A 16182-nucleotide genomic window follows, 5' to 3' on the forward strand; every position below is an offset into this window, starting at 1 on the left:
AAAATATGCGTGGAAACTACTATACATTCGGAATGGCTCCAGAAAAACAGCATTTTTCAAGGTACTTGCTCCGAGTTTTTAAGTACTCAAAAATAGAACTTTGGACAAATCCATAGTTTGAAAATTTTATATTCATCTAGAAGGCTGGGAAAATTCATAGCTTTAAAAATTTTGCAAATCGGATGAAAAACGGCTGAGATATTAGCAGTTGAAAAATACCGTTCCCACTGTTTTGAGGCATGGCAGTTGGTGTAAGTGATTTATAGCATGGCAGTGGGAGTGTTAAGAAAAAAAACCACTATATTTTAATTGCTAAACAATCCAACCGTAGAATTTAAGAGTATTTTCCAGAATATCTACTTTGAGGGATCGGTTTTGATGCTTGGTTGTATCAAATTGATATCTAGATAACTTTACAGTAGGCATTCAATAATCAGGTAAATCCAAGTTTTTTTTTATTTTGATATACGCAAGTTTTTATGAAACCCCTTGGAAGCTCTTGTTGAATTCAGTAGAAATATTTTTTTTACGACTTAAAGTTACAACAAAAAGTGTCTCTAACAAAAAACTGCTTAGGACCCATCTGTATCAGTTCGTTTAGGACAGATGTTATCATGGGAAAGAGAAGATAATGATTCCTGCAAATGTTCGGGAAATTTGGGGCATTTTTGAGAACCTAGTTTTTAAAAACATCTCAGATTTTTTTTTTGTTTTATTGCTACAGTTGCCATCTAGAATTCTTATTTTATTCACTCTTAGAATATTGCAATCTGAACTGAAAGCTAATTTGTAACATTTTCAAAAATCATATGGATTCGTATGAAAATTTAAAATATATGTTACAGTACAGTACTATCTGAATAAGATGACATTTACGCTGTAAACCTGAATGTGACATCTTGACATTTTAGCAAGAATATTAAAGTAAACGGTCTAAACATTTTTTCAGTTATTTGAATATCCTGTCGTAAATGTATCGTATCATTCGTCTGAACAAAACAGTTGTGTAACATAGTTTCCCCCTAGCATTAGCATTAGCATTAAGCGAGTCGCACAAATTCGTAGGTGGTACAGTCCTAGACCGCTGTTATGAGGGTTGCCTCCTTCCCGTCCGAACCAAAGCACAAAGATTTGGGACTAATCTCTGACTCTTAGACAAGACTGACGCAATCCTCCAATGGTCGAGCACTGTCCTGGACACGTCCTTGCGACTGCTGAGGAATGGGAAAGGATGGTTAGTTTTGGACACCTATGAAAAATGTAGACAACTCTACGATCTCTCAGGCCTAGGTGTCACGGGAATTTGGGTGTTGTAACATAGTTTCCCCCTAAGCCGCAAAATCAGCAGAAAAAAAATACTACACAACATTGAAAAGAAAACGTTAATGTTTGGTTTATATATTTATTATCTTGTTTTTGGGGGCCCACTTTATAGGGTCTGCCCCGGGCCCCCCAAAGCCTAAATCCGGCACTGCATGGACCGAGTGGAATGGAGACGGCTACTATGTACAGCAGAGGCCACCCAGGCCTTAGCCTGATCGGTAAGGCAAGTAAGAATTTATACAGCCGTTTCTATGTTGGGGTCACATATGACCCCTCCGACTCCAAAGGGTTGAAGTACCCGTTGTGTTATGGACTATTAACTATAGTGATGCGTATGCGTCAATTCTGTTTTTAAGGGATCCCTTCCTACTTCATCACCTGTCTCCTTCCTTATCCTCCTCATCCTGATAAATATCTCATGATCCCATAGGAATGTGAATCCTATCCTACTTAGCATTTTGAATTGATATTTGATTACCTTATATGGGTTGTGCATTATGTTTCCCCACCAAATTTTCATCAGAACGTTATTTCAACACCACTAACTTAAGTACCAACAAATCGTGCATAATTTATTATAATTGACATGCTTTGACACACAATCGAAAAACCCACCCTGTCAAGCTAAGTGGAAGGGGAACCAAGTTTGCCGCATTGCTTCCAGTACCCATCACACCGGGAGGTGGAGATAGCGTCGTTGATGGTGGTAATGATGATGATGATTTAAGTTTCAAAATCGCTTTAAGAAAGCACAGCTGCAAGTCATTAAACAGATGAGCACCAGCAAGGCCACGCAACCAACCAACGGTGGTGGTTCCTTCGAAGGAAAAATGCTTTCCCTCCTGCCTTACGTTTTTTTTGTTTTGTTCTTTCAACATGAAACAAAATACTTTAGTAAACAAAATGGATAAACTTTTTCCTTTTGTCTGCCGCCGAACGTACCATCGTGCCACATCCCGCCCCAGTTTGCGTTGGCGCTGGGACCATAAACATATTACAACTTTGCCACTTGAGGATGATTTCTCACCCGATTTAGAACGCGGTGCTTCATTAGGAGTTATGGGCAGAGTTTTTGCCTTGCTCTCTCTACAGCTGTGGTGTGCATTATGTATAAGATTAAGAATGTTTTCCGTTTGATTTGAAATGATGGCGATACCCAATGATGTTCAATTTAGTTAATGTTCTTCAAAGCTCTTTTTGACCATATATTTTCTGTATCTGAGGCTGATCTTATTCCATTATCAAATTATGTCGTTATGCTATGACATGCGGAGTAAGGAAAACATATGAACCCTCCTAAGATGTTAGGTTTTTCGCATCACGAGGGCGTAGTGCACCTTCAGCATGCCTGTCTGGGTCCCAAAATCCTCCTAAGGTTAAAGGTCCGAAAAGAAAAATAAAAACAGAGAAAAATGTCTTTCGTCCTTTGATGTTCTCACTTCCTACTTTAACCATATTTTGTATCAGTGCAGTGTATTGCGAACAGTGATGTTCAATCTTGCATCATAATACATGGCGACCATGAACTCAGCAGACATGACGACCGTGATAGACGCACGATGAGTTTTAATGTCAAATTTGCTTCAACAAATTATATCTCTTTTTATTACAATGCTACTAATAAAGTAAATGGTGAAAGATTAAATCTATTCATTGATACTCTAGTTCTTCATTTTTTTCATGAAAGTATGCTCCCGATGCATTTTTTGCGTCTAAATAAATTGGTAGAATTGTTCAACCACGAGCCTTCACTACGAGTGAGTCTTCATAAAATCAAGAAAATAATTGCATTGCATGAGACTGGCTACAAATCTAAAGAATAAAAAATTGCAGCATTTCCAATCAGCTTTAAAATGTAAAAGTAATACACTTCAATTGCGTTGGTATTTTGTTTTTCGGAGTTTGGAACTTGCAGCCACAAGTCTATTACCATAACGAACCCAAAGTCTATTCCAGCCCAGCCCCCGTAATAGGATTACTTCTAAAGTTTACCGGTATGCACTCAAAACGTCGTCGACGACAACGGCGACGACGACGTCTATGGACTGCTGCCATCCCACGCATGAACGCTGTCGGATTACAAGAAACATAAATACCCTCTGCCCCAGCCAACATCACCTTCCCACTGCACTGCTTGGGTCGAACATTGACGAACCTCTTCCAGGGAAGTTAAAGTGCAAACAACTACGATGAGCCACATCACCCCATCGCATCGTGACAACTTTCTTCAGCGAAAACCAGTCTATTAACCTACTTCTTAAATTTCAAATTTATTTAAATAAAGTATCATCTCAATTTTTCATCCTTTTCCCACCATTTTCGCGATAAAGTCGCGTGATGGTAACGGCGATGGAAACTCTCTCGAACAGCGTTCTTCGCCCATCATGGACAGCAGTAGTAACCATCTAGCACCGATGCGATCCGATGGATGGATGGTTGGCTCTACTAGCTGCCGTTGTCGTCCTCGTTCGTCGCCTTCATAAACAAATTATCCTTGCTGTCGACTAGTCCCCATCTTGTGCTGTGTGTATTTGGTTTCGTTTCATTGTTCATTAAGTGATGATCTGGTTGATACCAACATTGAACATGAATTTGCTAGAAGAATTAACCAAATCATTTGTTGGAAAAATATATAAAAAATATGGAATTGTTAAGAAATTCTGGTGGTAATATGGGTGTTCGGATTTATCCAAGAAATGTTACCACCGTTTTTGAGCAGTCTTTGCAGCAGCTAAAACTGTAATTTAATATTTTATATTGCTGTAATTCACAATCAATTTATAAGCTCTACTTACAGTTGATAGTTTTTGCCTTTCTCGTACACCAAGGTGTACCGAAAGGCTATATGTTCACTCCAAAAACGAAAATTTGATGAAGCCCCCGGAGGGGTCAAGTGTTATATACCAATCGACTCAGCTCGACGAGTTGAGATGATGTCTGTGTGTATGTATGTGTGTGTGTGTGTATGTATGTGTGTGTGTGTATGTGTACAAAAAGGTCACCTAATTTTTAGATAGTAAATATGAACCGATTTCAACGACCGATGGTTCATTCGACGCGGTATATTGCCCCATTGTTTCCTATTGAAAATGGTTCAGATCGGTCCAGCCGTTCCGGAGTTATGGCCATTTAGGTGTTCCGGACCGGTACCCTAGGAAGGGGCCAGATATGAAAATGCAACAAACCCATGCATGCGACCCATCAAACCACTGCATTTTCGATTATCTGATGAACGGGAAGTAGGAAAATGGTCTCAGACTATATCTGAACCGGTTGTGTTTCGGAACCGGTTCCGGGTGTCCTGCCGGAAGTGGCCAAATATAAAATTGAACATAACCCATGCATGCGACACGTCAAATAGCGGCATTTTCGATAACCAGTTGAATGGTGAGCAGGAAAGTAGTGTCAGACTATATTTGAACCGATAGTGTTCCAGAACCGGTTCCAGGTGTCCGGCCGGAAGTGGCCAACTAAAAAAGTGAATCAAACCCATGCATGCGACACATCAAAGAGCGGCTTTTTCGATAACCTGATAAACGGTAAGCAGGAGAATAGTTTCAGACCATATCTGAACCGGTTGTGTTCCGGAACCGGTTCCAGGTGTCCCGTTGGAAATTGCCAAGAAAAAAACAAACCCAGGCATGCGACACATCGAATTACGGCTTTGGCGATGACCTGATGAACGGTAAGCAGAAAAGTAGTTTCAGACTATATTTGAACCGGTAGTGTTTCAGAACCGGTTCCAGGTGTCCCGCCGAAAGTGGCCAACTAATAAAGTGAACCAAACCCATGCATGCGACACATCAAATAGCGGCTGGATTGATAACCAGATGAACGGTAAGCAGGAAAATAGTTTCAGACCATATCAAAACTAGTTGTGTTCCGGAACCGGTTCCAGGTGTCCCGCTGGAAGCTGCCAATTAAAAAAAACAAACCCAGGCATACGACACATCAAACAGCGGCTTTTTCGATAACCTGATGAACGGTTAGCAGGAGAATAGTTTCAGACCATATCTGAACCGGTTGTGTTCCGGAACCGGTTCCAGGTGTCCCGGCGGAAGTGGCCAACTAGAAAAGTGAACCAAACCCATGCATGCGACACATCAAAGAGCGGCTTTTTCGATAACCAAATGAACGTTAAGCAGTAAAATAGTTTCACCCCATATCTGAACCGGTTGTGTTCCGGAACCGGTTCCAGGTTTCCCGCCGGAAGTGGCCAATTAAAAAAGTGAACCAAACCCAGGCATGCGACACATCAAAGAGCGGCTTTTTCGATAACCAGATGAACGGTAAGCAGTAAGATAGATTCAGTCCATATCTGAACTGGTTATGTTCCGGAACTGGTTCCAAGTGTCCCACCGGAAGAGGCCAACTATAAATCTGTACCAAATCCATGCATGCGACGCATCAAAGAGCGACTTTTTTGATAACCAGATGAACGGTAAGCAGGACTATATCTGAACCGGTTGTGTTCCGGAACTGGTTCCAGGTTTCCCGCTGGAAGTGGCCAATTAAAAAAGTGAACCGAACCCAGACTTGCGACACACCAAAAAGCGGCTTTATCGATAATCAGATTAACGGTAAGCAGGAAAATAGTTTCAGACCATATCTGAATCGCTAATATAGTGAACTGACGAAGCTGAAGGAGTGAATCCTGCTGAATGCTTCTGATGATGACCGAAGAATAGTAGGTCGAAACGCTTAACCCTAAACAAGCTGTATATCACCGATAATCACCAATCAATCCTCTAAATAACATATCTGAACCGGTTGTGTTCCGGAACCGTTTCCAGATGTCTAGCCGGAAGTGGCCAGTTTAAAAAGTGAACCAAACCCATGCATGCGAAATATCAAATCATCAAAAATGTTCGATAACCAGATAAACGGGCAGCAGGAAAATAGTCTTTGACCAAGCTCTGACCACACCTAAGATTACCGGCAGTGTTGCAGAATCAGGATTAGATGCATCGCTAAAATTACAACAAAACAAAATCGATGCAAGCGATACATATGCGTAAAAGAACAAAATTTTGATAAAAATTCAAGCGATCTTGCAAATCGCACCATTTTCCTGAGGCGTAATTATACAGTAGGATGAATCAACGTTGTAAGGGAAAATTTTAATTTTATAGCACTTAAATTACTGCGCACAATTTTGATGCAACTGGTTGAGCCATCGCGCTCTGTAACACGGTTGAAATTTGAATGGGTTTTATTATGGGAAATTTTACTTGCTTGCACTTTTTTTTGTCAAACTTTACATGAATCTTATACTGCCGTTCCACGCCTAATGGTCCCATGTTATATGGGAATCCCATATAACATGAGATAATTATGCGTAGAACGGCAGTATAACCAATGATAATAAAGTAAAGGCTAAACTGTGCAGAAAAAAAAATGCTGAAATGTCTTGATAATGTTCGGCATCCAGTGCTAGTGAAGCAGTCAACTGAGAGGTTTAATATTTTTTGCAATTTCTCATCGTAATAAGCTGTTTTTCCTCACGAAAATCTGACAGGAAAAGGCTTACTTTCCCACACCAAATTAGCAGTGTGGTAATGGTTCAGTACAGCACTGATTTGCGTTGCGTAATGAACCATTACAGCACTGTTTTCAGTTTTGATCAACTTCTTGATGCTTCTGGACGCAGGTTTAAAAATTTCTGACAACTACACAGCATAACCTGCTATGATCACACTTTCTTAAACATAGCTATGAACATCAGTGTGGAGTTTGATGAAAAAGTTTTGTTTTAAATTATCCTCAAATCTTGCCTCAAGTAGTAATTTATGAAATTGCGAATAACGTTGAACGAAACTCGGTGCAGAACTCGATTTTTACAGCACTCATCGTAATTATCCAACTCGGCAAGCCTCGTTGGATAAATGTACAACTCGTGCTTTAAAAATCCTCATTCTGCACCTTGTTGCGTAAACTACTATTTCAGCTCTGCTTATACGTTTAACATAATACATAACATAGGAATAAGAGCCATCAATAAGTTTCCAAATTCCATTATAGCTTTGATAAGGTTCTTGCTTTTCTGAACAAGGCTGACACAAATTTCGATTTTCTCTTAAGTCAAGAGGGGTCCCCCTTCGAAATTTTGGATCGGAATTCAACATTTTGAGGAAGGGCACACATGAATAAACCAATAAATTTTTAAATTTTAAGGTGAAGAGTCCTCCAGAAAATTTCTTACCAAACCCGATGAGTTAAGCGGTTTTGCTTAATTGTTTGAGTATTTTTTTTTCATCAAAAACATTTATTATTTATCAACTCCACCCCTTCATTGAAGAACGAGCACTGTGACAAAAGAAGAAAATGATATTTTTTCCGTTCTAGAGTATTTTCAGGATTCAGGAACACTTCAGCTTATGTCGACGGAAATATCTTAGAGTACATATTCGACGAGAAAGGCGCTATCACCACTAGGTGGATTAATCTGGGTTTTTTCTTTGTCCTCGTGCTAAGAAAGGATCAGCAAGGCTCACTAGTTACGTTGATCTGTATAGTATACTTTTAGGATATTAATCTAGTTTAGTGTAAATAGATAGTTTAAGTTTACTTACGTAGGATTTCAAATTGGTTAAGAACAATATTTTATATTAATCCTTTATCTTCTACTCAAGTAACCAGTTTTCAATTCACAAATCTAGTCGCTAGAATAAGAGTATAAATTGCATGTTATTTAAGCTCTATTTTAAGTTTTCAGTGTCTATACTATACGATTTACCAATTTCCTTACGGTCTTCTAATCTACGTAATTCACTTTGAATTTAAGAAGTTTACGTTTTGCAATGCGATCATGTAAAATTTTAATTTTATAATAGAGAAAACAAATTATCACCGCTTCCAAAATATCGAAACTTTGTTGTTTTCCTATTCCTTTCCTATTCTTCCTTTAATGTCACTCCTATCAACGATTTGCTTTGCAAGCTAGACTGTCACCGACCAGAGCCGTCTGACTGCCCTGTGGGTTTTTGTACAATGGGGGTCTTTGTCTAACTGAAAAAATGATATTTCTAGCTGAATTTCTTCAATTCTCCGGAATACAGGAGAAGCACTTACATGCTATAAGAAATCAATGCAACAATTTCTAGCAAAGTTCATAGTGGATTTTCGAAGGAATATCCGAAAAATGGTTGACAATTTTAAAAAACAATTGTTGAGGCAATGGCTCGGGAGTGGCAGGGTGGCTTCGGAAGGACACTACAGGGTGCGGCAGGAAAAAATGCGAAAAGTTCAAGGCACTATTACACGCTAAATATGGGATATATATGACTATTTTTTCATGACAGTGTATCAGTCAATGTCTATATTCTAGCACTGAAAAATAAAAATGAACATGTTTGATGTTTAACATGTGATAATGTAGGCCTAATAAGCGGATATCAATAAACTGCGCGCCCAATGGTCATTAAACAAAATGACTATAACAGTAACAAAATTAGCTCAAATTCGATGAACATCCAGACCACACTGATCCAGACCCATGTAGTTTCACATACCAGATGAAATAAGTACATATATTTGATGATATTGTAGAGAAAATCAAAAATTTTGTTTTATCAGATGCGAAATTTAGCGACCTGTGTGATTTTCTGCGGTTTGAAAATTCTGGTTGTCTTCATCTTCAAGCACCGCCCTGTAAAGGTTAGTGACCAAAATGGGAAATTTTTAAATTATTTTTTCAGAAAACTAGCCTATTATAGATCATGGAACGATGAAACATAGATTGGTTTATGTCAAATAGACGAAAATGAGGTTTGAAGTTGAAAAACACTTTCGCATTTTTTCCTGCCGCATACTGTACTTCAACTGAACGACTCACCATCGAACGGCCAACCAGTCATCGAAGCACCAAAACTGCATGCGGGAACTCGGAGGTCACTCGGATAGGTGCCAGGACCTTTTCAGGACGGAATACGGCGATTCAATTCCACACAAAATCGTTTACTGCACTACACTTTATTGTTCATGAAGGTACACTGCAGTCTATTCGGGGGTTGACTGTAAGGATTAAATTCACTTCTTCTCTGTTTGAGCTACGGATACGAACAGACTGTATTTCTTGATTGGGTATATAAATCCAGTTAGAATGACAGCTGACTCGGGTTATATGTGTTTGTGGCAATTATACAAATTGACAGTAGTCGGTCTAGCAAATAGTTGGATTCTACATAATATACCCGGTCCTGCACAACAATTTTTTAGATCAAATATAAAATACACAGGATTTTTTTTTAAATGGGTATGATATTTTTCAACAAACTCTGGACAAATCCGTGGACGCATTCACAACATTTAGTTGATTTTTATAGGACTTATCATCCGAAGCTCAGGAAAGATATTTTGCAGAGCTCTCAGAGATATATTTTCGGCTTATTTCTTCAAGGAATTATTAAAACCAGTGTCAATAAAAGAAACTTCAAAATCAAGTCATTGCTCAATTGAAATTACACAAGTTTAGTTTACAGCATTTTTGACCTTGGTAAGCTGATGATCAGTTTTGGTTCGAAAACGCGGAGGATTTTTTTTTTCAACTCACCATACAAGGCTGGTGATTTGAAATCGATTTGATTGTTTGAGCATTTTTGTATATTTTTTTTCTCACCTGGGCAATCAAAACATTTTTAGCTAATATTTAGAAATGTTCTGGATATCTCAAAATGATTTTTGGTGTTTTTTTAAGTGTATTATCATTTTTTTATTCATTTAAAAAAAATATTTTGGTCACCTTTCTGATATTATTGTTTCTTTTGTATTTAATCGCAACAATTAACGTATTTGAAATTTTTCCTCAATCATTCTATTATAGTTAAAGAGTGTAAGGGAGTTGAATACACACTAAAATGATTTTCCAATAAATTACACGGAAAATATTTTTTTTTTCATGAAAAAAATAAGAATAAAAATATTTTAACAATAATTATGAAATCTCAAAATGTTTTCGTCCTGTAAAATCGGTATGCCAAATAGGCTTCCAGGAAGAAAATAAAAGTGTGGGGATGTTCAAAAATAAAAATTGGAAAAATCTAATTGGAAAATCTAAAAACAAAATTCAAAAAAATCTAGAATTAAAAAGAATCATCTTCCAATACATATTATTATTATTATTGTCTTTATTAATGAGGTTATCAACCCTTGGTTGGTTCGCCTCAAACCAAAACATGTTTGAATCGATTTAAGATGACGAAAAATGGTATTTCGATCAAAATCAAACATTTGGGTATTAGAGGGTTAAGCTAAGTTGAGCACTTCATACATCTTCACCAGTAATGCATCGATTAAACTGAATTTTTCGCTGTAACTCTCTAACATCTTACATTTCAAAAGTACGTTGAGATGGAATTTTATGGTTGTTTGTTATTTTTTAGAAATTAACCGAAAATTTAATGAGATTGTTTTGAATTTTGATTTTTTTTATAGGTATATTTAAAAACTGATAAACTCGATTTTCAGCAAAAGCTAAAAAAAAATTACTTCATTTTTTAAGCACGGTTTAGAAAACATCATCTCATTATGCATTTAAGAACTAAGTCGTTGGCAAAAGTTCCTTATACAAAATCTGCAAAATTTACCTTCGAGAATTTCTGCATTTTGAGCCGAATTTTTAAAACAAGTGGAGCAGACCTGTTGTCACGGTTGAACACATGTTTTCCACACGGACGCCCCAGGATCGAATAAACTACAAAAAAAAATAAAATCTGAGTGAGAAAGAATGGTAAAGGTGGCCCAAAATCTGTCGGAGACACATAAGTTTACACTTGAGAAAGATCAATAGTTAATTTTTGTTTCACTGTGTTTTTAAAACTAACAATACAGAACAATTTTGAGAAATAGACATTACGTACAAGTTCCAATGAAAAAATAATATGTATTTTTTTTTCTATACCAAATCATACTTAAATTACAGCGAATACAAAAAAAAAATAAAATTATAAAATGCATGGGATATTGTGAAATGCTATTCGAGTTTTTTTTAACTATTTTACTATTTTTGTTTCTCAGATATGTGTGAACCGACACACGGTGTGAACCGACCGTGTTTAGCCGTCTCGAATAACATTTAACAAGATTCAATTTTTTTTTCTTTTTTTTTTTTTTCTTTTTTTTTGCTGTAATTTAAGTATAGTTGTATGTAGTATTCTCAAAAATTGTTTACTTTTTCTTATTTTAAAAACCGATGAAAAATAATTGCTTCAAAACTTTTTTATTGAAATCTTAACTTTACACCTGAAAAAACGGCGTAATGCTGAAATAGGTTTAGTAGCATAGAAATTATGACACGACAATCGATTTCACCACATCCATCATGTAATTTTTCTTTTTCTGGATGTATTTTCATCAGTGAGTGCCTTTTCGACGAAATATCCATCCATCGAATTGTCCAGTCAACTGTTCCATAAAATGGTTTTCGATCATTTGACCAAACGTCATCCGACTAGGCTAAGTGTACCAGTTATCGCCATAGGGGTTACCTATTCGGCCAAACCGAGTATCTAGAAAAATGTTTATTCGACTGGGTCAACAAAGTTGATTTTTCGGAACAAAGCTTTTCCGATCCCTTTTGGCGTGCAAAACACCTGTGCAAAATTTGGTAGTGATTTATTGCATCTCCGTATTCCGCATTGCGATTGAAATTTGTATGGAAAAACGTTCTTTTTTGCATTAATGGTGACCAACAATTTTGAAACGATCGTTACCAGTGCTGTGAAGTCCAATCAAAACTAAATATATTAAAAAACCTTTTAAAAACAACAGGTAATGAAAAGGCAGGCCAAACACAAATGGTTAGGCAAATATCTACACGGGAGACGATAGACACTACGACCCTTGAGAAAGGCCAAAACCCTTCGGCCGAAACGTCGGGAGAGTAGGAAACATTTCGTTCTCGACTTAAAGACTGAGTGTTGCGGAACCACTGAGCATACTCGCACCGAAGTTGAGTGAGTTCAGTACCGCCCTAAGTCATCAACGTCAGTCAGCCTGAGCATAAACGTCAGGCAGCGAACAGCGTGGCGAACTATCACTAGGAGCATAATTCAGAATCGAACGATACGTGAAGAAGTGCGCCCGTAAGGCCAAATTGAAAAATTATATTTAAGATTTGATGAAATCGCGTGTGTATTTTGAAATCAGTTCAGCTGTAATTACGTAGTCTTTGACAGTCGTGAACTAGGTAATTCGAATCAGTTGCGTCATTGAAATACCTAACGCTTAATTGAATGACAGATATCTATTACCTACATTACACTCGAAGCGCAGTTTGTTTATTGATTATAGCTAACGTATTCTATCAAGTAAGTTAAAACTTAAAAACTAGGGTTTAATACGCTAATGTTGAACTTATTACCTAGATTAAAATTACATGCAATAATTTAACGTGCAGAAGTTTTGGAGGACAAAAACACAAAAAGCAACACGAAAATGTAAGACTTATGAACTATATCTAACCTACAAATGCCCTAATTAAATATTAATACAAATTACAGCTTTGAAGCTGCTCTATGCTGCTATCGGATCGTGTTTTGTTTCTCTCCTGAATCCTACCGAAACACTGAGAAAGCCACCCAAAACATCTATCAAACATCCAGTCGAAACCCTCTTGAAACACATGAGTATACATGACTTGTATATGTAAAGAAGATAGCAAGATAAAATTAATAGAAAGATACAAAGGAGGAGCAAAGGGACGGGCCAGGGATTAAACCCATGACCTTCTGCATACGAATCAGAAGCTGTAGCCACTAGACCACCAAGCCCATCTTCCAAAAGTTTTTTCTTCAGATTCGTTGGGACTGCAGGACATTTTCCGAAAAAAAAAAATCTGTATGAGCTCCTACATCGATGTATCCAGGAGTTTCTCGAAGGATTTCTTCAATAATTCCTCCTACAATTGCTACGTGGATTTATCCAGGGCTTTTCCTAGCGATTCTTTCAAGACATGCTGCTGGGATTTCTCCATACATATCTGCTTTGATAGTCCAGAATCTTCTGCTGTAGTTCCTCCAAGATGTTGTCTGATCATTTCTATAAGAACCCTTTCAGATATTTCCCTAAGAACTGGTCATGCATTCTTCCTATGATACCCCGAGGGATTCCTTCAGGAACTCCTGCTGAAATTCCTCCAGAAATTTTTGCTGGTGTTCCTGTAGGACATTTTTCCAGTAATTTCTACAGGAGCTCCTCTAGTGATGTATTCAGAGAATTCTGTAGATAATTCCTGTATGAATTACTCCGTGCAATAGTCCATGAATAAATTTACGGAAGGTACGAATTTCCCAAATGGAAGAGAACGCCAACCTACTGATGAATAAATCTAGCAATTTTCGTACGAAAATCTTGAATTCCTCCTAGGATTCCATCAGGGATCCTTCTGGGAATTTCTTAAAATGTTCCTCTATTAATGCCTTCAGTTATTACTCATATAGGCATCCTAGATTTTTCCTGGGCTACTTCTTGATATTCCTATACGTATTACTTGGTATTACTTCTGAAATTCCTTTAGAAAATCTTGTTGAAAATTCTCCTGGAACTCATGCTAGAATTTATCAACCTATTTCGGCTTTGATTTCTTCTTAATCTGCTCCAGATATTTCCCCAGCACTTTTCAGGAATTCCTCCATGAATTTCTCAAGGATATTTCTTCAAAGATTGCAATAGGGATTCTTTCAATGATTTTTTAGAAAATGCTCTAGGAATGCCTCTATGGATTTTTTTTTCGGAGATTGCAGTAAGGATTCTTTTGGAAATTACTTCAGGGATTTATCCGGGGCTCCTGTAATGGTTTTTGCAGAAGCTACTTACGGGATTCCTTGTCTTGAGGGTTACGTTCCGTAATTCCTCAGATAATTTCTCCAGAAATTTCTCCAAGCATTTCTTCAAAAATTAGGAATTAGCGGAAACGTTACCAATTCGGGCTGTATGAGTGTGTCAATCAGATGTTGGTTCATTTTCATTCGTTGACAGCTAAAGTTATATGTTATGATTAAAGCTGCGCTAATCAGTGTCATCTGTCTTCTGTAGACCACATTTGCTGTAAAGACTGTGATCCAGTAAGGATGTTATGACAATAAGAAAAAGAAATAAACGAATTAATAAGTCTGCTGTAAAAAGCGCTGAATGTTAGCTTTACCAAATACCTTACATTCTGTAGCCGTTCGATACGGCTCTACTCCATTTGGCATAATGCCATTTGACATAACGCTGTTTGGCATAATGCCATTTGGCATAAAAGCCATTTGGTATAACGGTCATTTGGCATAACAAGGATTATGTACATTCTTACCAAGATGGCTGTTCTTCGTATTGTACCAAACGGCATTATGCCAAACGGCCTTTATGCCAAATGGCATTATGCCAAACGCCATTTTGCCAAATGGGGTAGAGCCTTCGATGCTAAAAGGTTCATTCAAATATTACGTAACGCAAAATTTGGCAATTTTAGACCCTATCTGCTAACCCTCCCCCGCGTAACTATTTTTGTGAGAGAAATTTTGAATTTTTATGTGAAGCGTAACACAGCGCTGGACACTCCCCCCCTGTCCCTCCATTTAGCGTTAAGTAATATTTGAACGAACCCAAAACAGACCCTGATTTAAAAAATGTCCCGATTTTGTCAGTTACCCAATTTTGTCAGCTCAAAATGCTACCAGGGTCCTTACTGTATCGTTTTTTCTATGAAACGGCTGCATATTTTTACTATACACAAGAAAAAAAATCAAAAATAAAAAAAATATAATCACTATAGAAAAAAATATTTGTCAACTATTGAAGAATTTTTTTGTCCCTTCTATTATTTGCGATTGGGGGGGGGGGATGGCGGTTGGTAATTTATAAAACAAATTATATCTTTGCATCGGACTTATAGGGTATGTGTACCATCATTAATCTCACGCTCTCATATTTATCCTATTCGAAAACAAACGATTACGGCATCGATTGATTCCATCATTTTTGTTTCCATGGGTGCTCACTTCAAACAAAAAATATAAACATAAAAAACAAAACAAACAGTGCTTCAATCCTTTGTTTTTCGTAGGATGAAAATGGGAGCCACGTGCCTAATAAGGGAACCAGTACCCTAATAGGAAACGAATTCAATCGTTATATTTTTTTCCTGTGACCCATTTTAAATTAGTTCTCGTGTTTTTATCGAAGTGCATTTTGTGAGTAAATGATTATTTAAAATGTAAGTTTATTCGGTTCATCAAATCCGAAGATACAAAAGTTTAAAAGTGGCAATCAGATAATAATGCAATGTTCTAGAATCGCTCTAACTACGAGTAGAACTACCCAATCCTGCCAAAAAATAGACCATAAACTACTTGACTGTGATAATTAGAGAATTGTTAGATATTCCAGTCAATTGAACATATTTTGAAAAGTGTTAATTTTGCCTTTCCTGATCAACCGCGTAAAAAAAATCGGGTGAACAAAGTTTCCAAAACAGTTTTTATCGGGTCGTTTTTTGACAAGATATCAAGGAATATAAGAGAGATCTCTGGTAGGAATGTATGTCCCGTCGGAAAGAAATAGCGACCAGCTGAGTAGAATCTTTCCAAAAGCACATCGCGTAATTTCGAGAAAATCGCGTAAAAAAAAATAATGTAGGTCCTATGCTCATGCTGGCGATTTCCCGCCATTGTTAAAATAAAGTCGCGGCATCAATTTGTTTGCAATGGATATGACAATCAATTATATTGCAAAACTTTTACATCTGAGCCATAGTGCTCCCGGAGGCACTTGGACTCGTTAAGAAGCTTACATCACCATCGTCGTCATCTTGGTCGTCCTCGTAATCGTCATGCTCTTCATCATCATTGACGACTACTGCTGCTGCAGCAAGCAAGC

The 16182-nt window shown here is 37.4% G+C and overlaps 1 protein-coding gene and 1 long non-coding RNA gene across 5 annotated transcripts in view; both read left to right on the top strand.

Moving 5' to 3' along the window:
• Positions 1–16182, top strand: part of LOC109420026 (receptor-type tyrosine-protein phosphatase kappa) — a 651236-nt gene that overhangs the window by 513735 nt on the left and 121319 nt on the right. The gene's annotated exons all lie outside the window — the stretch shown is intronic.
• LOC115254875 (uncharacterized) lies at positions 11434–14280 on the top strand. The gene is made up of 3 exons (XR_009997478.1): positions 11434–12629; positions 12687–12758; positions 12822–14280. It is a non-coding gene; the product is annotated as an uncharacterized LOC115254875 (long non-coding RNA).

Source organism: Aedes albopictus, chromosome 2, assembly GCF_035046485.1.
Source record: "Aedes albopictus strain Foshan chromosome 2, AalbF5, whole genome shotgun sequence".
In the NCBI taxonomy this organism is placed as follows: domain Eukaryota; kingdom Metazoa; phylum Arthropoda; class Insecta; order Diptera; family Culicidae; genus Aedes; species Aedes albopictus.